General features: G+C 44.7%; 1 long non-coding RNA gene across 1 annotated transcript in view; it reads right to left on the minus strand.

The window, feature by feature from the left end:
- The window catches only part of LOC107833276 (uncharacterized), a 13516-nt gene extending 10284 nt beyond the window's left edge, over positions 1 to 3232 (minus strand). Inside the window, exons 1-2 of the long non-coding RNA XR_001658996.1 lie at positions 3220 to 3232; positions 641 to 643 (exon numbers count right to left, since the gene is read on the minus strand). This is a non-coding gene — a long non-coding RNA (uncharacterized LOC107833276). The remainder of the gene's footprint in view (positions 1 to 640; positions 644 to 3219) is intronic.
- Positions 3233 to 10680: the final 7448 nt, after the last annotated feature.

A 10680-nucleotide genomic window follows, 5' to 3' on the forward strand; every position in this document is an offset into this window, starting at 1 on the left:
CACACACACACACACTGAGCAGAACTTTAAGTGATAACTGCTCCGGCTGTTTAGTGAGGAGGGACAGAGTGAGGAAGAGGAGGAGCTTTAATCTTCATCAGTTTTCATGTTATAATCTGCACTTCGATAATCCAACAGATTTTCACTTTCTGCTCCATGTTTCCTTAAATCAAACCGGTTTCAAGATTTCAACCAGACAGACAGAAATCACCTGCTGCACACTGCTGCTCAGTTGGCTCAACGATTCAAAGGTTTGTTCATACCGATGTGAGTCGTTTTTATTTTATTAGAAATGTTTCCTGTAAATTTTCCTCCACACTGAAATCAACCAGAAGTTACTCATCATGTATGTTGGTTTTAACTTTTAAATTAGCCTCTTCGGCTAAATCTGAAATGTTTACATGTTGATTAACAGGATTTTAAATTACAGTTTAAATATCTGTAAAGCAGCAGAGTGCAGGCCAAACCAAATAACTGAACTCCTACATGAATTATGAATTTTTGGTCCTTTTATATTCAAGAAACAACAAACAGAGCCAACATGGAATACACTGTAAAAACACTGTAAAAAACTAAATCTTACCAAGTATTTTTGTCTAGTTTCTGGTGAAAATATCTTAAACTTAAAATGAGACAAAACTGACTTACAAGCAGCTTTTCAGCAACATATTCCAGTTTTTTTAAGGTAAAATGTGATGATGAATATTTTCAGAGTCCATTTTATTTATGGTTTTGGTTGTGTGTGGTTTTTATTTATCGTGTTTTGGATATTTAAAATGTGTGATCTGGGCGGCTCTGCAGGTTTAAAGTCTTTTTTTGTTTTCTCTAGTAGAAAAGAGAAGATGGAAAGTTTTGCAAAGTTCAGATTTTATCTAATTTGAAATAATTCAGTAAAGTGATGAGTGTCTGGTCAGTTTGGTTCCTGTTGCTCCTCCTGCAGACGGGACCGTCTGACCCGGCTGCAGTTCATCAGTAATGGGTTGGAGAGCAGAACTGGACCTTTTAACACCCAGAACATCCGCGGTTGTAAAACACTCCACATATCGATTTATTGACACAATAAAACCAGATCCATGCAGATTCATTCCTGTCTGCAGCTTTTCAGCTGCTTCACAAACCGACTGAACGCCAGACTGAGTGCAAACAGAACCAGGTTCAGTTCTGAGCTGAGGGTTCGGTGGGACGCGCCGCGAGGGAAACGCATCATCGGGACGTTCAGAACGGATCAGGAACATTCACACTAAAAACCGTTTGATTCAGGAAAAACAAACTGCAAAACCATAAAAACCTTCCAAGTATTTTAGTTTAGTTTCTAATGAAAACATCTCAGTTCACATGAAATAAGACAGAACTAACGATAAGTAAGTCCGTCTCTCCTGAATGTCTTTCTGTGAACGTATTTGACCCACAGGGATGCCGTTGTGTTTTCCACGTTCATAAGTGTTTAAGTGCAAGTGTGTGTGTGTGTGTGTGTGTGCGTGTGCCTGAGGCTGACCCCCTCCACGGTGCGGCTGCATCGACCTGCGGTGGAAAACAGGCCGGCGCTCGGCCATGTAGGCCAGGAAGTCGATGGGGACATCAGAACAAGGGCAGCCGTCCAAAACGGCATCACAGTGCACCCAGAGGCCCATCACGCCCACACACACACACACACACACACACACACACACACACACACTGCGTACAGTACACACAAAAGGCTGGCCGTTTCTCAAATAGCCTTGGATTTATGGCTGCAGCTCCCTCCAGATGGTGAATCAGGGGTAATCTGTCTGCGATGGCGGCTGGACGGACAGCTCCAAACCTTCCTGGAAGTCGTCTCCGCTCCGACAGAACCGACTGGACGCATCTAGACGTTAAACAGCTACGCATTAATCTGCAGCGGTAGATTTCATTTCTGACCCGCCTCCCAAAACATCAGGACTAAGTTCTGCGTCAGAGATGAAGTTAAGCAGATCATCTCTGGTTACGGACTGAGCGCCAGGACGTGTTGAGTCAGGACACAAAGCAGTTAAAGGTTTTAGGATCGTCAGGGAAACGCGGCGTTGCCATGGATCTCTGTTGAATCTGGACTAAAAGAATCATTTTCCTCTTCTGAGACAATAGAAACTCATCCATCCATCATCTTTACTCACTGGCTCAGATGCTGCTGTGTATCTCCAGCAGTCATTAGGACAGAGAGACAAGGGACACATTGGACATGTCCCTGTCCGTCTCTGGACAAACAGCCAGGCACTCACAGCTAAAGATGATTCAGGATGTTTTCCACCTGACAGTCCGGTAGAATCGGTTCTATTGGGACCAAAACTGCAACGTTTGTTGTCTTCCTCTCTGCTCTGAGTCAAACCAGCCTGTTCCCCTCCTGGCCTGTGGGGGCGCTGCACCAAGAACCACTGAAGGAAACCACACAAAAACCTCTGAAGACACTGAGAGCAACTTCCTTCTTCACCAGATGGAAACAAGATGGAGGCGTCAGATTTTAGCGGTTGGAGGATTTCATAAAACCACGAGCCATTTCTCCTGCTAGCGCTAGGCTAGCACATTTGTTTTGGCTGTATTTACCCAGAATGCCCTGCACTGTAGTCCACTTCCTGCTTTTGGAGTGGTTGGTGTTCACATATGCATTCAAACAGATTGTAGGGTCAATGGTTCCAGCAGCTAAATCCAAGGGAAAGGTTTTTAGATATGTTTCCTCTTTACCAAAACCAGGAAGAAAACCCAAAGTCTGACTAAAGAAAACTGGTAAAAATTATGACAAAACGTCCAGGAAACACCAAGGAATCAAAAACTATCACCTTCAATCTGGACTAAAACCTGCAGCAGGAGAAAAGTTTCTCCCCAGGCCTTCCTAGCTACTAACTGGATTATTTCTGGAGGTAGTTGGTTTTAATATGGGGGCACACCACACTTTTAAGCTCAAAATGTGGAAAAAATCCATCTTCTTCGTTCCTTTTCCCAGTTACACAGCAGGTTGTGTTGGTCTGTCACAGAGAATCACCATGAAACCAGAAAACCTTCCAACATTAAACCAGCAAGTAGCCGATGAGTCGGGTTTGTTCAGAATTCAAAAAGTCAGACATATTTCCTGCAGATGAGTGAAAACTGCAGAAATATCCTCAATATGTCTTTTTTCTCAAAATTAATGTAATTCATCATTTAAAGTTACTTTGAGTCTAAAAAGGCGCCTGACCCCGGCTCTGATACTTTTCTGCCAAATACAAGCATCTTGAGCACGAAGTCATCTATATTTAAACATTTCAATAATTCATCCAAAGAGGCTGAGCTTCACGGCATCACAGGCCTGGCGCTGGAAACGCCAAGGTGGGAACTCAGGCATGGCCGCCGTATCTCTGAAGCACCCATCAGATGACTGTTTTCAATTATACAAATTAGGCTTACATAAAAGAGGAGGGTGGCGGCGCAGGGGGGGACGAAAGGGGGGCGTCTCGATCGCAAACATGCAGAGAGATCACACAGTGAAATGTTCTGGGACGGCGTGTTGGAGGAAATGAGCCAAGCAGCAGAGACGGCCGTTAAGACGCGTTCCAGCTCCTGCTAATACGTTTCCAGCAGCGCCGCCGGTTCCAGTCCCATCAGCCCGTTTGATCGGCGGCAGTTTGTAGGAATGAATCCATCCATCCATCCCTCCATCAGGCCTGGAGGCGTGCTGCTGCAGAATATGCTTGGTGCAGCTCAGGCTGCAGCAGTTGAGCAGCGACAAACTTTTACCAGGACATTTTAAACAATATTTTATTTCTCACCTTCTTGGAAGTAAACGAAGACAGATATTATTTAGTTCCACTGTTTCATTTAAAATAAAATCTTTTCCCATGTTAAAAGTGAAACTTGTATTTTCAACAACATTAAGGAATTACTGAGTTAAAATAACCTCCTAAATCATCTTTCTTTATAATGTACTAAGGTACTTGCACCAGAAAATTGGCCAATAATACTTTGTCACATTTTGTTGCCAGAATTTGCACTTAACTTTCTATTTCTGTCAGTCTGATTACATCATTTCTAAATATTAAATTGGCTATGATCGTGCAGTTATTACTTGAGAAGCCTTTTGCTCACATTTACTTTTTTTAAGTAGAGCTACTTTTACCTGAGAACAAGTTTTGGTAAATTAATATTTAAATAAAGTCAGTTGAATTAAATACTTAGGGCAGTTATCCCCTGCTGCCCCCCCTGTAGATCCGCCCCTGGGGTGAAGCCAACGTTTGGTTTGCATCTGCAGAAACGTCTTCATTTTGCACCTGAAGGGAGAAACCGTGTTTTAATCTGTTTGAACACCCACCAGCGCCACCCTGACTTCAGTTTGACGCCGCGTTGAGCGAAACGTCACAAAGCTTCGCTCTGAAAGAGAAATCCCAATCCTCCAGCGCGGATCGGCCACGCTTGTTCAGAATACAGAGGAGGACAGAAAAAGGTAAACACAGCAGATCGCATTGGTTCCTGCATGCTCCACTGCGCCATTATGGCCGCCTGTTTATTCCAAACCTTCATCTAAACACGGGAAATGTGCTACATTCTGCCTGAGGTGAATGCAAAGAAGGTGAGTAAGTAATGTGGAAAACAAACAGCGTTCCTGGCTGATCTTCCTGCCCTGAACACCCACACCATCTCCCCAGGCAGCAGAGATGCTCTCATTACATCCAGCTCACAATCTCCCACAACACTCCACCTCTCCGCCGCCGCCAGCGGCCGCAGGGACAGACCAGAGTCTGTCGGCTCAGAGACACAGAGAGGCCGGAGCCGGCCGGCTGAGCTCAGAATCACAAACCAGCATCACTTCCTGGAAGAAACACTCTGGCTGCTGAGGCACAAAAATTATGTTTCTTCTTCTTTTGCTTTACTCTGCATATCAATTTATAACTTTCTATTCATGACTCAAAAACTGATCATCAGGAAGTCATTATTTCAGATTAATAATCAGAGCCAAAAGTTTAAATCCAAAATAAAAGGAAACTGAAGGTGACAAAGTTTTAGAAAGTAATTATGGGTCAAAGTTGATCATTATTTTGTCACCTTATTGCTGCATGAATCAATAGATCAATCAATCAATAGTTCAATAAAATACTTTAACATGACAGAGGTGTCCAATATGTGGCCCAAGCTGCAACAGCAACAACAAAATGTATCAAATTGTAGAAAACAAAGCAAAGCGACTGAATGAATTTAAATTAAATACAAAAACATTTTTAAAGCTGAATCTGTTTCTGTTACTGAGACAGAAAATAAAAATCAGTCGACTCCCGTAAAGAAGCGTCAAGATGAATCTGTTTCTTTTAATGCGGCTAACCGACAGAAGCTAACAGCTACAGTTTAGTTTAATCTCTAGCAGGTAGTTTTGTGACCTGATCCAATTCCAACTGGATCAAAAACGGGTCGCGGGCTTTTTACCTGAATATGGAGGTAAGAAGACAGAGAACCAGTCGATGTTTGCATGAAGAGATTCTGTATCTTCTGATCAGCCCAGGTCAGGAGGCTGAAACCCGTTTCTATCACATTAACAAACCCAGACCTTCTGACCCAAACATCCCGCCTGGAGCCTCCCAGCCTCCACTACCGCTCACACACTACAGACACTTTTTACCATGAAATTGGCCAATTTGAAAGATATTGGATATCAGCACAAAGTATCAGCCGTCAGCAGCTTCAGACTGGAGAGGAGGCTCAGACTGAGGTCTGGATACGACTGTTTCAAATTAGACCTGCTGAGATGCAGGGGAGACGGATACGGGTTTAGACCGATGATTGGTGGCAGCAGCAGCAGGTGGGGGAGGGGCCGTGCTGCAGATAAAATCACAGTGATGGCAGCAGGAACGCTCAGGACAACGCAGATAAACATCAAGATAATCGCAGCGTTTCTTCACTCCATCATCACTTCCTGTCTCTGTCTCCACTTCCTCCCACAGAGTCCAAACGAGTCCAACCGGGTCCCACCGGATACCACCAGGTCTCACTGGGTCTCACTGGGTCTAACCGGGTCCAACCGAGCCCCATCAAGTCCGGGTCAGTACATTAGATCACCACTTGATATAAAAAATGTTTTATATATCAAATGTGACTTCCTGATTGGACACCTTAAAATTGGGCCTCTGTCTCTTTAAGAAGCTCCTGCTCTTTCTGAAGCTCCGCCTCCAGGAAGTCGTCCTGACATGGCTCCTCTGAGCAGCAGCTCCTATCATGAGATCAGCAGTTCCACCTGCTGTTTGCTAATTGCTGTTTGCTAGCCTGAAGGAACTGCGCCTCGAAGGCGGGGCTAAGTCCACCCAGGCGTTTTACGCAGCTGAATGGTTGCCATGGAGATTAAAGGATTTCTCAAACATGTATGAAAGAATCAAAGCAACACTCCAGGCTTGTTTTTCACGATGTAAAGATAAAAAACATAGATTTTTTTATGCTGCTGCTCCTTTAATGTTCGTCTAATTCTCAGAATCTGCTCTCTGATTTTCTTGCTTTGGTCTCAGCAGCTCCAGACGTGCGATCGGCGCCAGCGTGCCTGGTTGAGGCGGATCGGATCAGATGTCTGGGTTGGAACTGGCAGCACGCGGGCCGCGGGGAAGCTAACGCTAATCGGTTCTAAACTGGGCCGAATCGGGCCCAACGGACCTCAGGTAGCTGATCGGCGCCAAACATGCAGACTGGAGACATTTACTAATTATGTTCTAGGAAAAATGTACTTCTAGGAGTATTTTTACTACGCTGCACTTTTCACTATTATTTGAGTAAAATTTATGGATTAAACATGTTTAACCAAAAACTCACCAGACTCAGACAAACACCTGCAGTTTCTGTTAAAGTTTACATGACATAAAAAAAGAACATTTTTCTTGCCAAACATGTATTTGTAATTTAATTTTGTTTAATTTCAACTGAACTGAGAAACTAGACAAAATATTAGGTAAGATTTTTTGCAGTGTAACTTCCATCAGACTGAGGCTGCTGTTGGTAAAACCGGCTGATTATCCAGGTAAATCTGAGAAAAATGCATCTGGAACCCAGACTCCATTCAGAACCAGCCGGGTTGGGCTGAACCGAGCCCAGCTGACGTTCTGGTTTTCATTAGAATGGACTGAAGGTGAGACCTGACGGTGCTGCAGCGTGCTGCAGCGTGCTGCTCCTCCTGCGTTCATCAGCGGCCGCAGCAGCGGACCAAAACGACAGGATGGATTTACACAGCGCCGTTTAGGCGGGGCGGCGCGAAGGTTTGGGCAGGAAAACCCGGATTAATTCCTCATGCATGACTGCATGTTTGTTAGATTCAATTATAAGGCCGGGCCAGAGGTCCGCAGGGGGTTAATGGACTGTCCTCACACTCGCTGTCACAACTCGTTCTCATCGCCGGCAAAACAAAAGAGACCCAAATCTGTTTTCAGAAGCTAGAAAGTAAAAAAAAAAAAATCTCAACCTTTTCAGTTAGAAAGAGGCAGAAATAAAACCAGGGAGGTTCTGGAGTTTGAGCAGCTGAAGACACCAAACAGCGAGACTGATTTAAACCCAGAGTGTGTCTGGAGGAGGTTTGTGCTGCTAGCAGGTGGCGCCGACCTTTTCCTGGCTGAAAGGTCATGTGATCAGAAGCTTCAGCGGCGTCTAATGTCAGCAGCGCGGCGTCACCTGACCCGACAGGCAGCGGCGCTTCAGCCCGCCGACCGCCAGGACCAAGAGCTGCAGTAGGGAGAGACCGGAAACTACAGCCAACTGCAGCCAACTGCAGCCAACTACTGCAAACTACGACCAACTACAGCGAACTACAGCAAACTGCACCCAACTACGACCAACTACGACCAACTACAGCCAACTACAGTAAGGAATTATCTTGTTTTCTCACCAAGTCGTGCTGCATGACTGTGTTTTTGTGTTTAATGATGTAAAGTACTTGCTGCTGAAATGTTCTATACAAATAAAATTTGATTGATTGATAAGAAACCTGTAAAATTTCCCGACATCCAGTGAAAAAGCTGCGGTTTTGGTTTGAGGAAAATGTTTCTCATGTTTGGTGAATCCAGAGAAGCGATCGCTGCTTCAGGCCGAGAAACAAGGAGCCTCATCAGAAGCATTTTACATCCAGGTCTGCTAACAGCCGCTCAGCAGACGGCAGAGAAACAGCATCCCTTTCAAAATAAAAGCTGCTTTTTCACAAATACAGGAAGATGAAACTTCTAGCAGCAGAAACATAAACAATAAGAGTAAAGCAGAGCGAAGCCCCCAGTGCTGCTGATGTGGGGAATATTGCAGGTGTATCCTGATGGCTCTTTTAGCTCAACAAGAGCCTCAGTCCACAAACGCTCCTAATCCCAAATTCCTCTCCTTCTCCACAGTAATGAGCTCCTCTCCGACTCAAGAGTTGACAGAGGTAAAGCATTTAGCACGCATGAATGAGGAGGAGAGAGAGAGAGAGAGATGAGGGGGGTGCAGGCCAAAAGAGAGAAATCCAGAGAGACGTGCATGAGGTAAGCTCTCCCTCTGGCGCGGCGCAGCAACGCGCTGCAGCGTCCAAACGCAGCGGCTCACTGTTGACAAAGAGATGCAGAGAAGAAGAATAAACTTCCCATAAAGCGAGATGCGTTTTCTCTGCCTGTCACAACAACCCGGGGGACGCAACGTGCGCGCCGTCGTCACATGGTGTGTGTGTTGTGTGTGTTTGCGTAGGCGGGCGTGTGTGCATGCTGCACTGAAATAATAACAAAAAGAAAAATAAATCATGGCTGATTCGTTCCAAGGCCCTGCGATGAGCGCCGCTCCCAGAATACAGACGCATGCATCCATTTTACGCATGCAGCCGCAGCATCTCAACAGGAAGCAAGCAGCCAACATGCTCCATCATGATGTCAAAGTCAGTTCTGGCATTTCAAAATCATGAATGTTGTTAAAGGGACGGTCGATTAAAGCCATCAAATAACTGTCTACATTCTTAAAACTAAATAATATTTAACATCTTGTCACATCAACACGTCCATCCAGGATGTTCTGAAATCAAAATCTATATTTTTTTAGTGCTAATTTTGAAAAATATGCAAGTAATTTTGCAAAGCCAGATTTGGCCCCCGGGCCTCCAGTTTGGTGTGATGCATTAAGAAGTGATGGGATAAAAGTGATTACAGGTTGATGGAGGAGATTTCTCTCCGCTAACAGAGACGATCATCATGGCAACAGAGCGACCAACAGGATGAACAATAAGTCCAGCAGCAGCGGTTCAGACGTGTCAAACGATGCGGCCGCCGCGCCGCGCTTAAAGGTCACAACAGGAAGTGGGAGATCAGAATTCCTTTGTGTGGAGCAGCGAGCGAGCGCTGGAGTCCAGCTCCGTCTCCTGGATACCTTCGATTTGAGCCGTGTCACTCCGGCAGGTTTTATCTCTGAGCTGCAGCTAAATGAGCTGCAGAGGATTTTCACTCTGATCCTGATTCATGAACGGCTAAAATCTTCACTTAAATCTTTTCCTTCTTTAATAAAACATCTACTCTGTAAAATAAACACACCAGACATAAAGATGCAGTAAAATGTCTCTGCTTCCACTTTAAACCTACTCACCAACTTGGCTCTCTAAGGATGATTGGTTGATCAGAGTCTTAACCTGTTTAAAGGAAGTAGTCATCTATAACTTCCTGTTTCACTTGAGTTTAAATTTGACCCAACAGAGGAGGATGTTTTCCAGAAAGTATTAAAATAAAAAACAACAAATGAGTCATGATATTCAGAGGAAGAAGAAATCTGCTATGTATTTCCTGGAACAGAATGTACTTTATTAAAAACAATCTGTAATCTCAGAAAGAATATCTGTGGCTGCGTTCAATGCTAGTTATTAGCCTCGCTAATGCTAACACCATAAAGTAAAATTCAGCTGGGAGTCTTTTGTGTCTTAACAGTCTTGGCGCTACCACAGAAGTTAACAGCAACAGTTTTCCTTCTTTGGGGTTCAGCCAATCAGCAGCAAGGAACATAAAGGCGTTTCTCTGCAAACGGCAGCCAATAAGAGGTCACCGCGTGGTGGTAGGTCAGATTCCCAAGATGCTTTTCCTAAAACAAGGAGTCGTAATTTTTACCTTAATGTTGCACCAAATCAGAGCAAAAGAAAAAAAGTTTAACCTAAAACTGAGAGGACAAGGAGGCAGGTTGACGTTCTACATCTCAGTGACGATGGAGAGTGATGTTCACTGATTCACACTCACTCTTCATGGCCAGTGCTGAGCACAGAGGAGGTTCTATGATGCTGCACAGCATCATGAACACTTTATGGACAGCAAAACATTTTAAAGGGAAATCTGTGCCTGAAAATGATCCCAGCTGGTTTTCCCAGACGAATGACAATCCAAAAACGTTTTTAAAAGTGTCTAAACAATTAATGTTTTCCTCACTGAGGAAACTCCAATCAAAATATGAATAATTTTGACAGAGAAAATGGTAAATCTGCTGCAGGTGAGACAAGTTGGACGGTGTGTCCTCTTTGTGTCTCGGTTTGGACGCGTCCTGCTGCGGCCACGCCCCTGCCACAGGTACGCCGGGCCTGATGAAGCTGCGCCGCGCGGCCGTGATACATCACCGCCTCCACCGCCGTGTCAGCCTTAGACAACCACTCCTGAGCCCCAGCACAGAGGAGACATTCATCATCATGACAGCACACACACACACACACACACACACACACACACACACACACACACACACACACAC

Source organism: Poecilia formosa, unplaced genomic scaffold, assembly GCF_000485575.1.
Source record: "Poecilia formosa unplaced genomic scaffold, Poecilia_formosa-5.1.2 Scaffold355, whole genome shotgun sequence".
Taxonomy (NCBI): Eukaryota; Metazoa; Chordata; class Actinopteri; order Cyprinodontiformes; family Poeciliidae; genus Poecilia; species Poecilia formosa.